This window comes from Lithobates pipiens, unplaced genomic scaffold (genome assembly GCF_037356315.1).
Source record: "Lithobates pipiens isolate NorthernLeopardFrog02 unplaced genomic scaffold, aLitPip1_a1.2 Scaffold_3, whole genome shotgun sequence".
Lineage (NCBI taxonomy): Eukaryota > Metazoa > Chordata > Amphibia > Anura > Ranidae > Lithobates > Lithobates pipiens.
This window is the reverse complement of record NW_027507790.1, coordinates 276,381,480-276,405,409: the sequence shown is the minus strand read 5'-3', so window position 1 is coordinate 276,405,409 and position 23,930 is coordinate 276,381,480. Positions and strand designations below refer to the sequence as shown.

The following is a 23,930-nucleotide window of genomic DNA, read 5'->3' as shown; positions in this document are numbered from 1 at the left end:
TGTGAAAGAGGTGTGGTAGACGAAGGGCGGTACTCATTTTCTGAAAGACAGCCGCCATCATAGGGCGGTGGCTGCTTACTCAACTTCCTCTTTCCTAATTTCTTGTACACGTACACAATACGGCCATTTTGGTTTGTTTCCTCCTCAATCCACCCTTCTTCAGCAATAGCATTCACAACCTTAAACCAGGAGTCTGCTATACCTAGTAGGCCATGATCTTTTAACAGGCCTCTTTTCCTTCTCAAGAGAGAGCGCCATTCGTCTACTTGTAATCTCCCACCCAAATGCATGTCAATCTCACATATTTTTGCTAATTTCTTCCCCTTCTTAATGGCATCTTCTCCCTCCTGTTCTAACACCAAGTCACAAGCTAAACAGCCCTCTGTGGGCCTAATCAGTTTATTCCCCATCCTTCACAATTCTCAAGTTAAATGAAAGATAGGAAGGGAGATTGAGAGAGAGAGAGAGAGAGAGAGAGATAAAATTAGAGACTTGAAGTTGATATAGACAATGAGGAAGTAAAAGATCTCTAGTAATAAGTCACTTAGCGAAGGCAGAGAGAGAGAGACCAGATAATAATTAAAAGATCCCTTGTAAGACAGTTATTGAGGAAACATACAATGAAAATCAACAACCATTATTCAATGGGCCTTTCTAAACATTCCTAACATGTCCCAGTGCAACACCCAAATTCCTCACTCTATCTTTCTCTGCCTCCTCGTAGTTTTTCTGGTTTCTGAGGTTATAGGGGACACCTTTTTCTCCCCTGTCCTATTATTCTAGCCTCAGCCTCAGCCTCAATAACTGCCAATGTCTTGCCGAGTAAAAATGTCACTGGATAATGCACATTTAATCTGAATACCATCACATGCAGGGCATCTGGGAACAGGGGTTTATAGCCGAGGAGAGTTCTGTTATAACCTGGTTCTACCTTTTTAATCAACCCCCAGCCGTTCTCATTAATACCGAACAACAGTCCACAGATACACTTAGGACATGACATCAACACAATCAATGTGGCAACCAAGGTGAAATATGGGATTGACTATTATCACGAGATCCCCACGCCCTCGCCTCGGGCATATGTGACGCCCCCTCTTGGTCTCCAGTACTCTTCATACAATTCCCGTACTCTTCTTAGTACAATTATTTATTCCCCCAAGAGGAGTTTAACCACGTCACCTCCATCCGTGATGATATACTCAATCCCTCCTTCCCAAAAGGTGGTTCCCACAAGACAAACAGGCAAACAGACAAACTCCAACAAAACACAGGCGGGCCAGAAACAATTGCAGGTTCATATAAATGGACTCGAGAGAAGATATATATCTGTCTTTTAGGCCTCAGAAAGCCGATGTCAAGACAGAAATTAACCAGATACGGATGCGGACTAAACAGTAGACAAATTATTAAGAAAAATGTCTTACCGTTTTATCCAGAGTTGATCAGGTTCCGGCCCGCCCGTATTTGGTATTACTTCGGTCTCTTTCCGTTTCGGCTGTCCCTTGGACCACTCTCGAGTCCCACGTTGGGTGCCAGCTGTTTTGGAACCCAACTAGAACAGCTCGGTACCTTGTTTCTGTCCCCCTGGCCAAATGAATCCTTAATATAAGAGTGTGCACACTTGAAGTCAGACACTGACATGCAGTTCAGTATACAGATATTTCTCCTTTTTATTTCTTGAACTCCGGCTGATATACAATAAGCCGGATATCTTACTATCAAATCAAAAATGAGATAAAAGACAGCGTGTACAAACCACAAATTATACATATTCATTATTGTGACGAAGGATAAGCTTTTTAGCTGGGTCATGTCTAAAAAAGGGAAAAGCAAACTATTGTAGCTAAAATAGGGTCTTGTTCTCAGCCCCCTTCCTCTTGGGTGTAGTCTCATGTTGCCGAAAACAGGCGCAATCTTTTTTTTATGTTGCTCTTTTTTAACCCTTGCAGTTTCGTTCCACATGAAGGGAGAAGGTGGCAGACATCTTAATTATGATTAAATGAGTATGATTAAGGTTGATAACTGATACATTGGACCACTGTTCTATCTATCATAGGAGATTTTCACTGTACGTAATCTGTCAGTGCTCATTCCTCCCCCCTCTCTGTCCCCTCTAGGCTGCAGATGGGCATCGATCAGGCTGCACTGATGGCAATGGTGAGGCTGCTGCACTGATGGCAATAGTGAGGCTGCTGCATTGATGGCAATGGCGAGGCTGCTGCATTGATGGTAATGGTGAGGCTGCTGCATTGATGGTAATGGTGAGGCTGCTCAGGGCCGTCTTTAATATTGATTGGACCCTGAGCAAAAAAAATTCTTGCCCCCCCCCATGAAATTTCCCTCTCCACCTGCTCTGAGTCATACAATAAATGGCAGCTAGACTTAAAATCAGTTTACTGTATTAGACCAGGCAGCGATTGAGATTGGTTGCCAGTGGTTACAGCATATCATTACTGCTTAATGACTGGTTGCTAGAGGTTACAGCACACATCATTATGGCTCACTGATTAGTTGCCAGAGGTTACAGCAAATGAATTCTGCTTGTTAATTGGTTTCTAGAGATTACTGTACAGTAATACTGCTCACTGATTGGTTGCTAGAGGTTACAGCACATCATCTCCTCACTGCAAGGGAGCATGATATACTGTACATATGAATGCCGCCTTTATTTACATAGCAATGCTGCCGGACGCAGCTATTTACTTAGTAATGCCACCCCTATTTACATATGAATGCCGTTTATTTACATATAAACACAGGGTCTGCAGGTGAGTCATCCATACACAACAATAGGGCAGAGCTGGGCAGCAGTAGTACCAACACTTCACACTGAGATATCAGGACACAGCATGGGACTAAAACTTCAAGGGACAAGGGAATTTAAACTGGGATAATTGGCAAGTATGAGGCAGCTGCATAGGGCTCCACAACAATGACAGGGCCCAGGGCCCCTTTTGCCCTGCCTTAAAGATGGCCCTGAGGCTGCTGCATTGATGGCATTGGTGAGGCTGCTGCATTGATGGCAATGGTAAGGCTGCTGCATTGATGGCAATGATGAAGCTGCATTGATGGCACTTGTGAGGCTGCAGATGGGCATTGATCAGGGTGCATTGATGGCAAGGGGGAGGCTGCAGATGGACACTGACCCTTATTTTGCTTCAAAGTTCCTTATTTAAAATTTACATTTTTTCTTGAAATGAATGTGCCTGTTATATGCTGATAAATACAGTATTTTTTTTCTTTATATAGAGTGCCTTCCACATTTTATCATGTTACAACTAAAAGTGTAAATGTATTTCTATTGGGATTTTATGTGATAGACCAACACAAAGTGGCACATAATTGTGAAGTGAAAGGAAACTGAGAAATGGTTTTCAACATTTTTTACAAATACATAACTGAAAAGTGTTGCATGCATTTGTATTCAGCCCCCTTTACTCTGATACCCCTAACTAAAATCTAATGGAGTCAAGGAAATCAAATAGAATCCACTTGTGTGTAATTTAATCTCAGTATAAATACAGCTGTTCTGTGAAGCCCTCAGAGAAAGACTAATTCCCTGTACACACACGGTCTGACTTTCCGATGGAAAATGTGTGATCGGATCATTTTGTCGGAAAATCTGACACACAAAGTTTGAGAGCTGGATCTCAAATTTTCCGACAATAAAATCTGATCGCGTAAATTCTGATAGTGTGTAGACAAGTCCGAGGCACAAAGTGCCATGCATGCTCAGAATAAATTACGAGACGTATCACTCGGTCTGGTAAAACTAGCGTTCGTAATGGATATAGCACACTCGTCACGCTGCAATGTTAAAAGTTGTTTAATGCAGCGCATTCTCTTTTTCTTTATAATGCTAGAAGAATGAAGTTGTTTTGCTGCTCATAATCACACAGACTTCTCACAAAGTTATTTCTTTATTATTTTTCATGATTTCATGAATATAATATTTTTTTTGTCAGATCTCCCGAATAATTATTTTAGTTTTATATTTTAGTATTTATAAGTATTTTATGGGTGTTTTTTTATTCAAGATCTCCATTTTTTATTTTTTGGGGGTTTATTTCCATAATTTTTTTGTGGGTTTTGTGTGTCAAGTTTCCACAACACCATTATTATCTTGTATTTTGAAACCTCAAGGAGGTTGTTTGGTGTCCTTTGATAATTTCACATTGTATTTAGGAAATGTACCTGCCTACTCACAAGTAAACTGTGATTTCGAAGTAATAAAACACATAGGCAAGTATTTCCAAAAAATAAATACACCTTTATTAGGTGGTCATAAGAAAATAAAGAGGAAGGCAACGCTGGAGAAACGGATGAAATTAGCAAAGCCTTTGTAACCCAGGGCACACATTAACTATTTTTGGGCAAAATTGGTGGCCTGAGGAGTCCATATATAAGGGAGTACAGTCTGGTCCAAGAGATTAGGAACAGCAACAGATGACATTTATGTCCCTAGGCTGTGGTATAACAGCCTGCATCTTTTGTCAGACCAGACTGAACCCAGGCCATCACACTCTTGTCTTCCTTAGACACTTCCTTCCAGGCTTCTTTCCAGGCTGTGGCTCTGCTGTTGTAGTTGTGGCAGGAGATGAAGGAAGAGGAGGGTGATGTTCGACCTCCTGGCTGCCATTTGCCACAGCTTTCTCCTGGCTGAGGTCTTCCTGTGTATGAAAATGGAACAGTTTTATTTTTTTGTTCATCAATCACACCATTTTGAGCTCATGACTGTTGCAAATTGAATGTTAATAAATAGAACAGACTATCGATCTGAGCCCAGCATTTTTCATTCTTGTCACAATCATTTTTGGTCACTACTGTCTATTGATATGTAAACCACCTTGTTAAATCAGAACTTACTGATCAATAATAACATCTAGTTAACATCATTAAATTTACAACAATAAATATGTTGAACAATGCTCTACCTGACTCAAGCTGGGCTCCTCCACATGTTGCTGCCTGGAAGGCCCAGGTTGGACATCGGGAGCCTCAACTGGGGGGAAGAAAGCCTTGAAAGAAGAGTGAACAGTGCTGGCCTGGGTTCCCTCTGGTCTGCCAGAAAATGCAGTCTGTCATAGAACCACAGCCTGGGTACATAAACGTCATCTGCAGCTTCTGATCTCAGGGAATTCTTGACCTTCTTGCGCTCCCTTATATATGTACTCCTCATAACACCAATTTTGGCGTTTAAATAGGTGATGTCTGCCGTGGGGATCATCGGCTTCACAAATGCAAGCAGTTTATCCAGCGCTGCCTGCCTCTTTCTTAGCTTCTTATAAAATGGGTGGTTCACCTGCCAAAGGCAGGGCAGCTCCCTGAATATATCAATGAAGATGGGGATAAATCCCCTGTCTTTGAATGGATCCATATTCTCTGCAAGACAAACAATAATGTCAGGCTAAACTCTTCTAATCTTGTCCCAATATAAACTTCAATCTAGAAGCAGTATAGGCCAGTGATGTACCAAGTTAAAATTGTACCTTCGTTAGAACAATCGGTGCTTCTGCTACTCCTTCCTTCGCTCATAGATCGTACGTACAGCGCACGCGTGTTACATTTTATATACACTGCGCATGCGTGAAACTCTGCCGCCCGATGTTCTTTCTAGTCTATTACCCGCCCCTTCTCTTTTGGCGCAGTGGGGAGAGCACATGGTGGGGATACAGCAGGTGCATGCTAATTACAGCGACGAGGAGGACGAGGAAAACTGGAGCCTGAAATGTCCCGATCCCGGAGGAGATTTAAGGCCTCAAATATGTCCTTTGTAGAGATGTTGGAGATGGTGGACATATTGAAGAGGAACGACTATGATGGGAAGTATGGACCTTACCCAAACCCAAATATGAGAAAGGCCAAGATAATGACTAAAGTTGTGAAGAGTCTGCAGAAGAATTTTGGTTTACAACGATCCAAGGATCAACTGAGGAAATACTGGTCAGACCTAAAACTGAGTGAGCACGATTAGTACAGAATGATCAAGCGAGTTCTTCAAAAAAGTATTTGTCATGTGTTCATATTATTATTATTACTTGCATACTGCTCCATGTGCTTTTGTTTAGTGTTGTACAGTTTAAAATGGCCACTTTCTCATTCATGGGTTTAATTGGTCGCAGGAAACATCATTCGTTCTGCCACTAAAATACAATGTTTTTTGAAGTTGCCGTTAACGACATTTGTTCAGGCCTATTTCTAGTCAAAGAAGTTTGTTGTCTAGATGGGTTTGTAACTAGAATGAAATGCAAACTTGATTCAGTGTAAAGGAGAGGACACTCAGCAGCTGTTTACACATCTGGACTCGGGAGAAAACCCTTTTTATTAGGGTGTCCCACACACTTGCTCCAGTGGATACTATAGGGGTGTTTCCATCCGTCAAACTTGCACAAAACAGGTAAGTATTCCAGCTTTAGAAAGTGTACAAAATAATGTTTTCAGCTTTGAACTCTGCCAAAAAATACAATTGTAAGACACTTCCAAGCAATGTTTCATCGGTGTGCTAAGTATTCCTTTTTTACATTCTCATAAGGGAGAGAAGACTCGGGACGTCTGAGGACACCAGGGACCCCACACCTCCCAAAGAAGGGGAAATACCAACACCAGAAGCAGAGAAGGAGGAGGAAGAAGAGGTTGTTGAAATTGGCGAAATTGGCACCAGGTGAGTGTCTGAGACCACAGCTTCAGGTCATAGATGTATTCCTGCATTTTTATAATATATGGTGTGTTTTTTTGTTTATTTTTATGTGATGTGGATGTTTTGGAAGAAGAATTGCATTTTACCAGTGGAAGTGCCCAGATCCTCATCGGGGAGATAATGGGGCGCAATCGCAATTTAGAAAATCTCAAGAAAAACATCAATGATGTTCAACAAAAAATGAAGAAAATCATTGATGTTTTAGGGAGAATCTAAAACACACAAAACTAGCTAGCATCCATTTTCATTTAAAAATCGAAAATCAAAATTTGTGTGCATCTTCCAAATTTGGCTTTTACAGGGGTGACACCCCATCTGATGAAAGCAATATCAACACAGTTTCTACATACTCATGTCTTATATTGCCCTCACTTTTCAAAGGTGAACTTTGTAAGTTCCTGAGTTGTGTTTGTTTTATTATGCTTGGCTAGTTATATTAATGTTACCAAAAATTAATGTTATATACACCAAATATGTTGGTTTGTTGAAAAACCCTTTTATAAATGCATGTGTGAATAAGTGAATGTGCTTTGAGTAAAAAGTTTTATTATCATCAACAATGTGTGTCTTCTTCTTTCAATGCTCCAAAGTAGTTTTTGTAGAAAAGTTGGTGTTTTCTGTGACAATGGGGGGTTATTTACTAAACGCAAATCCACTTTGCACTACAAGTGCAGTTTCAAGTGCACTTTTGCAGTGCACTTGTAGTGCAAAGTGGATTGGCCTTTAGTAAATAACACCCACATTTCTTTTTAATGTGCTCCAATCATGCCATTTTCATGACTCCACACATTTCTGCCATGGTGCTGAAAATGTTGAATATTTTGTCAGTACACACATTAACAACAAAAACAAGGTGTGTGTGTAGCAGACCCACAACATAATAATAATATTATCTGAAGAAGAAACTGTCACCACATGTCTCAAAGAAATTTGGTTTGCACTGTTAAAAAAAAAGGGCCAAAAAATAAAAAAAATAAAAACCTAGGAGAGAGCTAAAAGAAACCCAAGCAGTAAATGAAAACAAATATCATTCCAGTTCCAAATACATATTTATTTAAAAAATGTCTCTCAGACATTGTCTGGCATATCAATGCCCCCCCCCCACCTGCAAAGTAGTCCGTGTATCTGCTTCTGACTTCATGGGTGCTTTGGGGGGGCAAGCCAGGATGGCCAGCTTCAAGTGCTGTCAGGTTGGAAAGTTCTGGAATAGTTCTGAAAGGTCAGCCTCAGGGCCAACTGAGGCCACATAGTTTGGTGAATTATTTCAGAGAAAATTGTGCAGAATGCAGCAGGCAAGTAAAATATGGTTCAGTTTATATTCTGGCATGTGGATTGGTGTCAAAAATAGGTGGAACTGGCTGGCCATTATCCCAAAAGTGTTCTCTACTATTCTTCTGGCTCTGGCCAGCCAGTAATTTAAAAACCCTCTGGTCCGGGGTGAGGGTCCTCATAGGGAATGGCCACATAACATGGTCCCCCAGTGCAAAGGCTTCATCCGCGACGAAGACAAAGGGGAGTCCTTCCACATTGTCTTCTGGAGGTGGCAAGCCCAAGCTGCCATTCTGGAGATGACAGTAGAACTCTGTCTGGGGGATCACTCCACCATCCGGCCATTTTTCCCCACGTCCACATACAAGAACTCATAAGAAGCTGACACCGCTGCCAACATCACTATACTATTATACCCCTTGTAATTATAATACTATGACTCTGAGTTGGGGGGTGGGACGATGTTGACGTGTTTCCCATCAATTGCACCTCCACAATTGGGAAAGTCCCAATGTGTGGCAAAGTGGGAGGCCACAGTCTGCATTCATGTGGCATTGAAGGAAACTGTGGAGTCAAACAAGAAAAATAAATTGTCATTTTGCACATAAACATTGCAAGCAGATTAGACACAAACATTTTTGGCAACATATGTATAACATTTATTGAAATGAGTATTTAAAGACAAAAGTATAAGGTCCACTTACCAAATTCCTCACCCCATCTGATGGCCCATTGCAAAAATTTAGGGGGGGGGTGTTTTGGACAGGTAACCCTCTCCACTTCATTGAGAGCTGAATGCATAAATAATGTGTGTTAACTTTGGCCAGCCCCTCCTTACTTACACTATTGGCAGCCGTCTGGACAGGTAAGAAGTGTCATAATACAAAAAAAAAAAAAATACACACTGAACAAATGGAAGCACATTTTTACATTCTGCTATTAACTATCAAGATAATAATAGAAGAAACAAACTTTAAACAATACCATTTGAAAGTAATCAGGCAGGCCCTTGCACTACATGCTTTGGTGAATTCATCCATGAATCTGACCACAAAAGAGGTAGGTATAGTGTGTATGGGTTGCCAAAGTCAGCAGAGGATTGCTATCAGCTGACTTAGTGGTTGGGGGAGGGAGGGTTCCAAATGAATTTGGGCCACCCAAAAAAAGCCTCTGGCACTCTGCATTAATCGGGGGAGATGCCTGTGGAGAACTTCAGGTCCTGCAGGCTTCTCCCAGTTGCCAAGTACAGCAATGCGGCAACTAGCCTCTACGCCGGAGTGATGGCTTGCCGCAGGCAGGCACCCTGCCTGATGATATAAGGGGACAGCAAAGCCAACAGACGGTGAAAAACAGGGTGCATCATCTGGAGATAATTCCTGAAATCATGGATTATTCTCCCGGATCTTATGAAGCAAAGGCGACAATTGGTCATGCTGGAGCAACCAATTCTTCATTCATGAACTCCTCCTCCCCCTGTTCATGGACTGGGCTTGTGTCAAAGCTAGAAGCTCAACACCAAGCCCCTGCACAGCACGAACTCTATGACGAGTACGCCCATGCAACATGGCTTCAAAACAGTTGGCTGGTCAGAATGGACTAACAGAAAGCACTGAAAAACAGCAAGGCCTGAAAGAACAAACTGAAAATCAGCAACAAGCGGACAATAACGCACTGAATATCAAATATGGTACTGTAAATAGCACGCACTGACAAACAAATGCGAACTGACTACATGCACTGAAAAGCAGATATGAACCCACAAGCACAAACTAAAGAGCCGTAACAATCTGAAGCACAAGTCTGAAAGCGTGAATCGTCTCTAACCAAACTTCTACTAACACACGATAAAAAAAAGATCAGAAGAATGGGGCCCAAAGGGTGGTACTGAATCTCCCTTTTGTAGTCCCGTTGTACGTGTTGTACATCACTGCGTTTTTGATGATTGGAAATTCTGACAACTTTGTGTGACCGTTTGTATGCAAGACAAGTTTGAGCCAACATCCGTCGGAAAAAATCTGATGGATTTTGTGGTCGGAATGTCTGATTGTGTGTACAGGGCATTAGTGTTCAAGTGTCCATTCAGTGAGTCAGGCTAAAAGATGCCATGCAGTGCTTCAGCCGGTCTATCTAGGGGACAAGATTCACACTGGAGCAGAGATTCTTTTTAGGTCTGCAGGGGCAGGTCCAGAGGTGGTTCTCGCCATGCAAGCTTAAGCCATGAAATATGGTTTGCGATAATGACACTAACCTTCTGACCACCCTTCGACAGGGAAAGTTGACACATGTGTCATACCCTTAATTTGGTGGTGCAGCGTTTCGGGTACCCAGGCTTGCAAGACCTTCTAAGGCAGGTCAGAAGAGTCTGTAGCCATTCCAGGCAGTCATACACAGCCAGTGTTCGGTTGGCTGAAATTCAGCAGGAATTTCACCTGCCTGTAAACTGCCTGATTTTTAACATGCCGTCAGGTGGAACTCTACTTTGACAATGCTGCAGCAGCTGAACATGCAGCAGAGGGCTCTGAACAAGTATCTGTGTGAGCATGGACTTACAGCCTCAGGGCAGCTCAGCTTTTTTTCCCCATGCCAATGGCTGCTGATAAAGAATGCATGCACTGTACTGTCACCATTTGAGGAGGCCACTAGGATTGTGAGCTGTGACAATGCATGCATCAGTGACACAATCTCTCTTGTGTTCCTGCTGGAGCATACTGTGTGGCATTATAGACAGGGCAGTCAAGGCAGAGCAATGGTAGGATGAGGAGGACTTCCTTTCCTCTCAAGACACTCTTTACGCAGACACCATTCCTGCAATGCCACAGAATACACAAGAGGAGAGGGAGGAGGATTTTGGCAGTTTTGGATACAAAGAAACAGAGGAAGACATACGTCAAACCTTAAGAGATAGTATTCAGTCCTCAGAAACTTTGGGCATACTACGTGACTGGGAGGAAGCAGTTCCAGACACTATAATCCTCAGTGACCTCAAGGACTCTACTTCTCATACCTCTGCAAACTTGCAGTGCATGGGCTCATTTATTCTTCAAAGCCTGCAAAAGGCCCCTAGAATATGTGGCATCTAGGATAAGGATCATTATTGGTTGGCAACCCTCATTGACTACCATTACAAGAGGAAATTCATCCTGCCCTCGCAGAGGGAGCAGAGGATGAAACATCTCAAGGGCACCTTAAAGAGGAGTTTATGTGCAATAACACCTTACCAAACTCTGGTAGGTTACATTTGCATGGAAAAGCTAGTTTTGATGCTTCTGTTGGTCAAAGGAGGAGCAGTGGAGAAGGGGGCTGACAGGGCTTGTTAGCTTCAAGATTCCATAGACAGCGTCTGCATCATATGGTGCAAAAATATCTAGGGGCAAAACAGACATGCAAAGCTTACCATTAGATGATCCACTGGGTTACTGGGTCATGAGAATAGACCGTCTGACCACAACTTGACCAGTATGAAACCGCTTTCTGAATGCTCATTCAGTGCTTCTGGAGGTTTTGGGACAGATAAAATAGCACACCTGTCCCCAGACTTCATTGATTGTCTGACATTTGTCAAAATTAATCAGTCCTGGATTAGCAGCAGATATGAAGCTCATGATGCTGATGTCGCTGACTAAGTGTTATTGGGATCTTAAATCTCTGCAAGACTGTCTAGGTTGTCTAGCTTTGTGGGTGTTAATTTTATCTTGAAGTCATTTATTGGTATAGGCAATACCAACACCCAAAGACCACTTTGTCCGCAACTATTTGACAATCTCAGATTTAGATTTTTTACAGCAAGGCCAATTATTATGCCCCATACACATGGTCGGACATTCCGATCACAAAATTCATAAGATTTTTTCAGACGGATTTTGTTCCGAAACTGGTGTTGCCTACACACGTTCAGATAAAGTTGACGGAATTTCCGATCGGCAAGAACTCAGTGACGTAAACCGCGTACGAAGGGGCTATAAAATGGAAGTTCAGCACCACGTGCGGCACCCTTTGGGCTCCTTCTGCTGATCTTGTGTTTATCACGTGTTAGTAGAAGTTTGGTTAGAGACGATTTGCTCTTTTCAGACTTGTGCTTCAGATCGTTACTGTTCTACAGTTTGTGCTTGTCGGTGCGTATCTGATTATCAGTGCAGATAGTCAGTTCCCATTTGTTTGTCATTGGGGCCTATATTTTATATAGTACGCTTTGATTTTCAGCACTTATTGTCTACTCATTTCTGGTTTTCAGTTAGCTCTTTCAGGCCTTGCTGTTTATCGGTGCTTTCTGTTAGTCCGTTCTGACCAGCCGACCGTTTTGAAGCCATGTTGCGTGTACGTACTCGTCATAGAGTTTTTGCTGTGCAGGGGATTGGTGTTGGGCTTTTAGCTTTGACCCAAGCCCAGTCCATGAACAGGGTGAGGAGGAGTTCATGGAGCAAGAATTGGTTGCTCCAGCGTGACCAATTCTCGCACATGCCTTTGCTTTGTGAGATCCGGGAGAATAATCCTGATGATTTCAGGAATTATCTCTGGATGACGGACCCCGTTTTTCACTGTCTGTTGGCTTTTCTGTCCCCTTATATCAGCAGGCAGGATACCTGCATGAGGCAAGCCATCACTCCAGAGCAGAGGCTAGTTGCCACGTTGCAGTACTTGGCAACAGGGAGAAGTCTTCAGGACCTTAAGTTCTCGACAGTTCTCGACAGGCATCTCCCCCCAGGCTCTAGAGATCATTATTTCAGAGTCCTGTTCTGCCATCATATAGGTCCTGCAGAAGGACTATATTAAGGTAAGATTTCTCCTTTAACATCACATTCTATGTATTTAATGTTTGCTAATGTATTATATTTCTTTCATCATTCCTTAATTACCATGATTGGAATATGCTGCGAATGTCCCCTTTGTCCTCATGCATGCTGGAAGCTTTTAAAGTTACTTTTTTGTCCTTCATGCATATTTTCCTTCACTTACCTCCTCAGCATGTTCTTCTGGGCCCATACACCTCTAGCCTAGTCACTCAGAAATGTATTTTGTCAGCTCCATAGTAGTACTTTCCCCTATACACCTCCTAAAATGTGTACAAATGTTATGTGTTCTTAAATTCCTGCAGAGTGCCAGAGGTTTTTTTTTTTTTTTTTTTGGTGGGCCAAACTCATTAGGAACCCTCCTCCCCCAACTGTGGCAAGCCATCACTCCGGAGAAGAGGCTAGTTGCCTAGTTGCTGTACTTGGCGACTGGGAGAAGCCTGCAGGACCTCAAGTTCTCCACAGGCACCTCCCCCGATTAATGCAGAGTGCCAAAGGATTTTTTTTTGGGTGGCCCAAACTCATTTGGAATCCTCCCTCACCCCAACCACTAAGTCAGCTGTTAGCAATCCTCTGCTGACTTTTCCAAACCCAATACACACTATACCTACCTCTTTTGTGGTCAGATTTATGGATGAATTCACCAAAGCATGTAGTGCAAGGGCCTGCCTCAATACTTTCAAATGCTACTGTTTAAAGTTTGTTTCTCCTATTATTATCTTGATAGGTAATAGCAGAATGTAAAAATGTGCTTCCATTTGTTCATTGTTTTTTTTTTTTTGTATTATGACACTTCTTACCTGTCCAGACGGCTGCCAATAGTGTAAGTAAGGAGGGGCTGGCCAAAGTATCACACATTATTTATGCATTCAGCTCTCAATGAAGTGGAGAGGGTTACCTGTCCAAAACACCCCCCCCCCCTAATTTTTTGCAATTGGCCATCAGATGGGGTGAGGAATCTGATAAGGGGACCTTATACTTTTGGCTTTAAATACTAATTTTAAATACTAATTTCCAAAAATGTTATACTGACAAAAATGTTTGTGTCTAATCTGCTTGCAATGTTGATGTGTAAAATGACAATTTTTTTTTTCTTATTTGACTCCACAGTTTCCTTCAGCACCACAGGAATGGCAGACTTTGCCACCGTTGGGACTTTCCCAATTGTGGAGGTGAAATTGATGGGAAACACGTCCCCATCGTCCCACCCCCCAACTCAGGGTCCTACTATTATAATTACAAGGGGTATAATAGTATCGTGATGTTGGCAGTGGTGTCAGTGACATACGACTTCCTGTATGTGAACGTGGGGGAAAATGTACGGATGTCGGATTGTGGAGTGATCGCGCAGGTGGAGTTCTATTGGCGTCTCCAGAGTGGCAGTCTGGGATTGCCATCTCCAGAAGAGAATGTGGAAGGACTCCCCTTCATCTTCATTGCGGATGAAGTGTTTGCACTGGGAAACCATCTGATGTGGCCATTCCCGATGAGGACCCTCACCCCGGACCCCGAAGAGTAGTGGAGAACACTTTCGGGATAATGGCCAGCCGGTTCCACCTATTTTTGACACCCATCCACATGGCGGAATATAAACGCAATCATATTGTGCTTTCCTACTGCACAATTTCTGGAAAAAGTACTCTCCGAACTATGTGGCCTCAGTTGGGCCTGACGCAGACTTATTACCAGAACATGCCAACCTGATGGCCTTTGAAGCAGGCCGTCCTGGCTTGCCCCCCCCCCAAAGCACCTGCGAGGTCAGAAACCGATATATGGAGTGCTTTGCAGGTAGGGGGGCCATTGATATGCCAAACAATGTCTGAGAGACATTTTTTAAATAAATTTCACTTTGAAACTGCAATAATATTTGTTTTCATTTACTCCTTGGGTTTGTTTTAGGTGTCTCCTAGCTTTTTTTTTTTTTTTGGGCCTTTTTCTTCAATAGTGAAAACCCAATTTCTGGGCGAGATGAGGTGACAGTCTCTTCTTCAGATAATATTATTATTATTATGTTGTGGGTCTGCTACACACACATCTTGTTTTTGTTGTTAATGTATGTAGTGCATTACTGACAAAAATATTCCTCATTTTCAGCACCATGGCAGAAATGTGTGGAGTCTAGAAAATGGAGTGATTGGGGCAAATTCAAAAGCACAGGTTCAAATCACTCACGAGGAGAGTACCCAAAGACACAGTGAAGGGATGGATGGATGGATGGAGCAAAAGGACAGCCAGATAACAAGCCAAGGTCAGGACGGGCAGCAGACAAACATAATCAGGGAACTAGCCGAGTCAGTACACACGAGATCAGTTCATGTGAAGTAGGAAAGGTTGCACAAAAGGGGTTCAAAAGCATTGATCAAGCAACCAGAAACTGGTCTGACCACCTCAATTAAGGGCACTTACACCCCCTTCCTGCCCATGCCATTTTTCAACTTTCAGTGCTGTCACACTTTGAATGACATTGCGCGGTCATACTACAATGTACCCATGTGAAATTATTATAATTTTCTTCACACAAATAGAGAATCTGTTTTGGTGGTATTTAATCACTCCTATTTTTTTTCTCTTAAAGAAAAAAAGGACAAAAAATGTGAAAAAAATACGTTTTTCTTAGTTTCTGTTAGTACATTTTGTCTCCTTTGTTGATGGGCGTTGATGAGGCACCACTGATGGGCACTCATAGGCTGCATTGATGGGCACAGATGAGGTGGCACTTATGGACACTGATGAGGCGGCACTTATGGACACTGATTAGGAGACACTGATGAGGAGGCACAAATATGCCAGACTTATGGGCACTGATATGTGGCACTGGTGGGCACTGGGTACAGATAGGAGGCACTGGTGTGCACAGATAGGTGGCATTGGCAGGCACATATAGGCAGCACTTTTGGGCCCAGTTTGGGGCATGGATAGGCGGAACTTATGGGCACTTATGAGCATTGATGGGTGGCATTGATGGGCAGGAATGATGAGCATTAATGGGCAGCAGTGATGGGCATTGATGGGCAGCACTGATAGCCAGCACTAAATGGCATCACTAATGGCCACTGATTGGTGGCAATTGTGGGCACAGATTGTCACTGATTGCTGGCAGTGGTGACAAATCATTGCTGGCACTGGTGGGAACTTAATTGTAATTAGGGCACTGTTGATCAGTGTCCTGATTACATACCGAGCTGTCCCGTGTGAGGAGATGCTGCTGATCAGCTTTCCTCACACTCTGTTAGTGTGAGGCAAGGAGCGCCGAATATCAGCATCTCCGTGATTATATGTGACTGGTTGTGATTGGATACAGCCGATCACATTGTTAAAGAGCCCCCTGGGGTGTGCGAGAGCAGTCTTTCTGGGAAGCCGCCATATGACGTGCACCCAGAATGAGAGCCGCACCCCCCCAGCCACCATTTGATGGTGGGTGGGCAGCAAGTGGTTAAATAAGGTGACATATGGGAGGCTGGACAGGAAGTAGCAGGAAGGAAGGCATATTAAGCTAGCCAATTCTTGGTTTCATCAAGAGTACCTCTAGAAGGTTATGGGGTGAAGGTACCACCAACACCCAAAGCCCAGTTTTTCTGCAACTGTTTGACCGAGGCATCACATTTCAATTTCGTTCAGCAAGGCCAATTCTTGCTTTCATTAAGCATACCTCTAGATGGTTATGGGGTGAAGGCACCACTAACACCCAAAGACCAATTTTTCTGCAACTATTTGAATGAGGCATCAATAAAATTTTTTTTTACAGCTGGCCAATTCTTGCTTTCATCAAGAGTACCTATAAAAGGTTACGGGGTGAAGGCACCATCAACACCTAAAGACCAATTATTCTTCAACTGTTTGACAATTGAATTTTTTATAGCATCAAGGCCAATTCTTGCTTTCACCAAGAGTACCTCTAGAAGGTTACGGGGTGAAGGTACCACCAACACCAAAGACCATTTGTTTCCACAACTGTTTGACAGGAGCATCAAATTAAACATTTTTACAAGGTAAACTCTTGCTTTTTCTTCAAGAGTTCCTCTATATGGGCTACAATGTGGAGGCACCACGAACACCCAAAGCCCAATTTTTCTGCACCTGTTACTTCTATTCAAATTATGCAAAAGAGACACCAGACCTTAAAAAAAAAACATTAATCTTGGCCTGAGTGTACTATAATTTGGCTTATTCACGCAAGGATTGCTCCCTGTAGCGCAAAACTTTGTTATTCACATCCAAAGTCTGCCAAAGAGACACCAGAATGTACCCAAAAAATCTCTTATCTTGTTTAATTTAAAATTAAGTTTTGTTCTGTATAAATGTCAGCTTGCTGTAGCAGGTTCTATACATGGTACACATGCACCACTCTCCAGGCAGACTAAGGGGACCCCTCAAGCATCATATTTTAAGGAATTTTTCATTTTTATTGTTTCACTTTAAGTATCATTAAAATCACTGCTCCTTTAAAAACTATCTTTTTGAAAAGTTTTTTGCATTGGTACATGTTCCGCAGGGCAGAAGACGAGCCACCATATAATTTTAATGGCCAATAACTTGCATAAGCCTTCAAAATGTTGACTTACAGTATGATTTTTCAAGTTTGAGTCCCATAGACTACAATGAGGTTCGCCTTTCGGGTTTGAATTTTTGCGATGTTCAAAAGTTCTGGCGCAAACTAAATCAGGGGTGTTCGGCCCATCTCTAGACATCAATAATTTTCTGAGTCAAATTAAACTCCCAGTTCTGTCCCCTGCCTAGGTAGAATCTCTGAATGATGCATTTACAGATGTTGAAATAGCTCTATTGATTGAAGCTTTGCCTATTGGCAAGTCTCCAGTACCAGACAGTCTCAGTGCTTTGAAGAAATTGTATCCCCGTACATGAAACAACTCTTGTCGGAAGCAGCCACTAAAGCATCCTTTCCTCTGGAGATCCCGTCAAGATGTTTTCGCCCAATATTGTCACCTTGCCTAAACCTGGCAAGGAACCCACCACTTCTGCTAACTTCATTGTTATTTTTTGGGGGGGTTTGAATTGGTTTATTGAATGATAAGTAATATTGTAACAAAAGTTCTCCCATGCAGGAAGATTGTGAGATTGAAGGGGAAGAAGAGGAATTTTTGTTACGGTCATATCCCAACATCCCGCCAGTAGGTGCTGATTGGAATGAAGAGAACAGCGATAGAAAAACGGAGAAGGCGTTACAGAGAATTAAGTAGAGGAAGGGGAAAGGAGCAGGAAGAGGGTGTGGTTTCTAAAGGTGCTGGCTTCAACGAGAGCTGGAAGATGTTAGAAAACTTACTTTTGGAGGGCCATCAGAGTGAAAGATCGGGTCTAGGGTTAAAGGGAAACACCAATATATTGGGCCCAAGGTTCCCAAACGAGGTTGAAGTTCTCGAGTTTGTTGAGGAGGGCATTAGAGGTTTTTTCCTGATACATGATCCAGGAAATTTTGTTTTGTTAAATATAAGGATACCTTTGGGGACTTCCAGGCCCGAGCCATTGTTAGTTTAGCTCCAATGAGGATGTAGTGGATCAGAATTTGGATGTATTTTGGAAGTTTAGGAATTTTATGGTTTAGGATGGCTATTGACGGGTGTTGGGATATCGCTGTACCGGTGACTTTGCGGATTTGATTAAATAGATTGATCCAATAGCCTCTGATTCTGGGGTACTTCCATAAGGTGTGGGGAACAGATCCCAGGTGACCACATCCCCTGAAGCACGGGGGAGCTGTGGATAGTTCCCCTTGATTGCTCTTGTAATGTGAGAGTACCAAGTGTCCAAGTCCCATTCGATTTCAAAGTATCGCTCCCAGCTCTGCATGCATGTCGCTTTCTCTGACAGTTCAGCTATGGCTGAGTAGATCAGGGAGATTCCCCCTCTCTTATCCATGGCTGTGGAACACCACTGTTCGTATGGGGTAACAGTTAAAGGGAGTGAATTCTGGGAACAGAATTAACAGAATTAACAGAATTCTGGGAATTCTGGGAAGAGATTGAGTGTAGAAAGTGGGCTATTTGGTGGAAGCAAAATTTTTCTGAGGAAGGCATTTCAATTTTTATGGTGCAGTGACTTAGTTTAAAGGGGCCGTTTGAGTTAAAGAAGTGCCCTATTTGATAGAGACCTTTATCAAGCCACCATTTAAATTACTTGATATCCATCCCTGGAGGGAAAAGGGGGTTATGAAAAATGTGGGCTAAGGGGTGCCAAATGGACGTTGTGGTGTTTAATTTATGTAGTGAGTAGCATAATGCTAGCATAATGAGTGAGAGAGGGTAGGGAATAGGATTGGGGTCTAGCTCTAGGGGGGGCCATATAAGGAAATCAATAGTTGTCAGGGCTGGCTTAGCCCTTCCTTCTCTGGGCTGGCTGCTCAGCTGTCAGCTAATTGCCAGCTCTCATCTCTCTCCACAGTTACCAGCTGTTCCTGATCATGCTCGTCTGACCTGCCTACTTAAAGCTGTCCAGCTCACTTCACCTCTGCCTTCGTCTTGGTCACATCACAAGAAACCATCTCCTGTGTTTCTGTTTAAAGACTGGCTTGCTGAAATCCCTTCTGGCTCCTTATCCTGCTTGCTGTTGCTCTACTTGGATCCCTGACTTCTGGCCTGGCTATTATGGCTCTGTACTCCACTCCATCTGCACAAGTTTACTCCTCCAGCCTCCTATCTAATCCTTTTCCCATCACTAATGGAACTAGGCAAGGGTGCCCCTTATTTTCATCAATTTTTAATCTAAAAAAATGTATTGTCGTCTCTTCCAATTCACCTGAAAAAAATAGTACATATTGTTTTTTATTAATATCTTCCATATCTTTCATTCTTTTAAGCTCTCTACTGATTCTTTCCACAGAATCCTGGATCACCCTTGCCTGTTATCGATTATACAGACCTCGGCTTGGATTCTCTACTATGGCTCTGCTTCCTTATTCTTTACCTCGCTGCCAGCCCATTGCCAACATCTGCCTGTCAGTCGTCACGCCTTCCTCCAAGAGGATCCTGTATCTCTAAGCCCCAGCCTTCAACCTGCAGTCACCTGTACCCTTTCGTTGCCCCAGCACTCCCTGTCCTCACTACCAGGAGTGTTGGGACCGGAACCGTGCAAGAGGCCACCCCCAGCATTTTGGACTTCGCTGTAAGGTACAAGACACTTAGCATCTAAAGCTGCATAGTGTTCAGTAGAGCATCTTGTTGCTTAATGCTGGTATACAATGACTCAATATCATCAATATCATCTTGCACAGGGATATCCTTCAAAATATTCATCAGATGTTTGCTATCTCTCAACTACTGTAGACTTAGGCCTCATGAACACGAGATGCTTTTAAACGTGCGTTCAGAGGCAGTTGGACACTTTTTTCAACTGCCCCTGAACTCATTCAATGTTATCCTATGTGTCCATGTACACAATCTCGTTTTTTACAGTTTTTATGCAGTTGCGTTTAACCTCGTTTTTTCAGAAGCAAAAAAATGGGTTCAGACGCAAAAGTTTTCCACGTTTCAGATGAAAAATGCGGCAAAATGCGACAATCCACAACTTGTGGCAGGTGACCTGGCAAGTGACATAGTACACTGCTGCTCACTCTGGTCTCACAAAATGGCTGAAATAGTTAATAATACAGTTTTTTTGAGCTTGGAGAGGGTCTATGATGTTAGCTTAACTAAACGCTTCTAGATGCAAACGCGGTAAAACGCCGCAAAGTTGCGGTAAAAATCGCGGCAAAACGGGCGTTTCTAAACGCTGGTTTCAGCTTTTAAAAACATGTGTCCAGCAGAGTTTTCACCGGCGTTTCGAGTGCATGAGGCCTAACCCCACAATGCTCGACCGAGGGTACATATATGATATAAAATGGTCAGTGAGGCTCTAAAGCTGTTACTCTCTGTAATCTGTATGCCCCTAACTCTAAGCAAACATCTTTTTTATGGGATGTATTTACTAAGATAGCTACCATTACCTAAATGTACCCCCTCACAGGTGGGCATTTAAACTTCCTTTTATTTCTCACTCTGGGTAGACTATCCCGGGAGAGTAAACCATTTCCCAGTGACAAACATAGACTGCACCTGAAATTTCAATCTCTTCTTAAAAAAACAAACTCACTGATCTGTAGAGGTCTATGAATCCCACTGTGAAAAGTTATACCAGGGCCAGGGCTCGGGGCTGCGAGGGATCCCCACACAACCCAAGGGGTGTCCTGAACAGGAGCAGGAGAGGACAGCGGGGAACACTGCAGGGCAAATCTTCAGGAAGGATTCACCCGTTGTTCGGTGAGTGACAGGCACAGTCGGGAGGTCTGGGAGAGGCATGCCAGGAGTGGATGTAGAGTCAGAGGGAGAGACTGTGATATTACTGGAGTTGAAGTTGGGCTGCTGCAGCCAGGAGGGCTGGCAGAGTCTGCATAGGACTGACTGGGACCAGTAGTCCACCTAGATACAGCTAGCACAAAAAGGACATTTTCTATTGCTATTGGTTGCTACACCAAAGGGGCCCAAGGGTCCCCTACCAGCAAATTACATATCTATAAAGTTAGGCCTAATTCAGAGTTGGGCCTAGCCATGTGTAGGGATGAGCCGAACACCCCCCTGTTCGATTCGCACCAGAACCTGCGAACAGACCTAAACTTTGTGTGAACTTTAGAACCCTATTAAAGTCTTTGGGACTCGAACGTTCACAATCTAAAGTGCTCATTTTAAAGGGTAATATGCAAGTTACTGTCCTAAAAAGTGTTTGGGGACCCGGGTCCTGCCCCAGGGGACATGGATCAATGCAAAAAAAAGTTTTAAAAACTGCCGTTTTTTCAGGAGCAGTGATTTTAATAATGATTAAAGTGAAACAATAAAAGTGTAATATTCCTTTAAATTTCGTAGCTGGGGGGTATCTATAGTATGCCTGTGAAGGGGCGCATGTTTCTGGTGCTTAGAACTGTCGCTGCACAAAGTGTCATTTGTGCAGGAAAAAAAGTATTTTAAAATCACTTGCGGCTAAATTGTCGGCTCCCCGTAATACAGAGAACACTCAATGAGTGTTCTCTGTATTAGCCGACAATTCATTCATTCACTGATAAAAAAAAAAAAAAAACGTGGGGGTTCCCCTTAATTCAATTACCAGGCCCTTCAGGTCTGACGTGTCAAATTAAAAAAAAAATTGACGTGGGGGTCCCCCTAAATATCCATACCAGACCCTTTATCCGAGCACACAACCTGGCAGGCCGCAGGAAAAGAGGGGGGGACGAGAGAGCGGCCCCCCTCCCTCCTGAACCATACCAGGCCACATACCCTCAACATTGGGAGGATGCTTTGGGGGTCTGTGACCCCTCAAATCACCTTGTCCCCATGTTGATGAGGACAAGGGCCTCATCCTCACAACCCTGGCCGGTGGTTGTGGGGGTCTGTGGGTGGGGGGCTTATCAGAATCTGGAAGCCCCCTTTAACAAGGGGACCCCCAGATCCCACCCCCCCTGTTTGAAATGGTAAGGGGGTACAAAAGTACCCCTACAATTTCACAAAGAAAGTGTAAAAATTTTTAAATAAGACAAACACACTTTTGACAAATTCCTTTATTAAAAATAAAAAAAATTAAAAAAAGATTCCAGCGGTGCTAATCCACTCTTGCTATCCAGCGATGGATCTCCGGGGTCCAGCGATGGATGATCATATCCAGCGACGGGGGATCTCTCAGTCCAGCGTTGTCCATGCATCCGTCTTCTGTCTCCACTGTGGAGACTGCGGAGATCCCAGCGCTGACGTTTCTTATATTAGGAGGGCGGGGCCACCCGTCACCTGACCCCGCCCCCCCTGACGCTGGTAAGGGGAGCCAGGGGTTCCCCAGTGACGTATGGGTGACCCCGCCCCCTCTGATGTAACGGAAACCTGCATTACATCAGAGGGGGCGGGGTCACCCACACGTCACTGGGGAACCCCTGGTTTCCCTCTCCAGCGTCAGAGGGGCGGGGTCAGGTGACGGGTGGCCCCGCCCTCCTAATATAAGAAACGTCAGCGCTGGGATCTCTGCAGTCTCCGCAGTGGAGACAGAAGACGGATGTATGGACAGCGCTGGACTGAGAGATCCCCCGTCGCTGGATATGATTATCCATCGCTGGACCCAGGAGATTCATTGCTGGATAGCAAGAGTGGATTAGCACTGCTGGAATCTTTTTTTTATTTTTTTTATTTTTAATAAAGGAATTTTTCAAAAGTGTGTTTGTCTTATTTAACCATTTTGACACTTTCTTTGTGAAATGGTAGGGGTAATTTTGTACCCCCTTACCATTTCAAACAGGGGTGGGGCTGGATCTGGGGGTCCCCTTGTTAAAGGGGGCTTCCAGATTCTGATAAGCCCCCCACCCACAGACCCCCACAACCACCGGCCAGGGTTGTGAGGATGAGGCCCTTGTCCTCATCAACATGGGGACAAGGTGCTTTGAGGGGTCACAGACCCCCAAAGCATCCTCCCAATGTTGAGGGTATGTGGCCTGGTACGGTTCAGGAGGGAGGGGGGCGCTCTCTCGTCCCCCCTCTTTTCCTGCGGCCTGCCAGGTTGCGTGCTCGGATAAAGGGTCTGGTATGGATTTTTAGGGGGACCCCCGCGTCAATTTTTTTTTTAAATTTGATGCAGGGTTCCCCTTAATATCCATATCAGACCTGAAGGGTCTGGTGTGGATGTTTAGGGGGGCCCCACGTCAATTTTTTTTATAAATTTGACACGGGGTTCCCCTTAATATCCATGTCAGGCCTGAAGGGCCTGGTAATTGAATTTAGGGGAACCCCCACGCTTTTTTTTTAAATCAATGAATGAATGAATTGTCGGCTAATACAGAGAACTCTCATTGAGTGTTCTCTGTATTACGGGGAGCCGAAAATTTAGCCGCAAGTGATTTTAAAAGACTTTTTTTCCTGCACAAATGACACTTTGTACAGGGACAGTTCTAAGCAGCAGAAACATGCGCCCCTTCACAGGCATACTATAGATACCCCCCCCCCCCCCTACGAAATTTAAAGGAATATTACACTTTTATTGTTTCACTTTAATCATTATTAAAATCACTGCTCCTGAAAAAACGGCTGTTTTTAAAACTTTTTTTTGCATTGATCCATGTCCCCTGGGGCAGGACCCGGGTCCCCAAACACTTTTTAGGACAGTAACCTGCATATTACCCTTTAAAATGAGCACTTTAGATTTCTCCCATAGACTTG

The 23,930-nt window shown here is 43.5% G+C and overlaps 1 protein-coding gene across 1 annotated transcript in view; it reads right to left on the bottom strand.

The window, feature by feature from the left end:
* The window catches only part of LOC143940047 (vomeronasal type-2 receptor 26-like), a 92,192-nt gene that overhangs the window by 54,690 nt on the left and 13,572 nt on the right, over window positions 1-23,930 (bottom strand). The window lies entirely within an intron of this gene.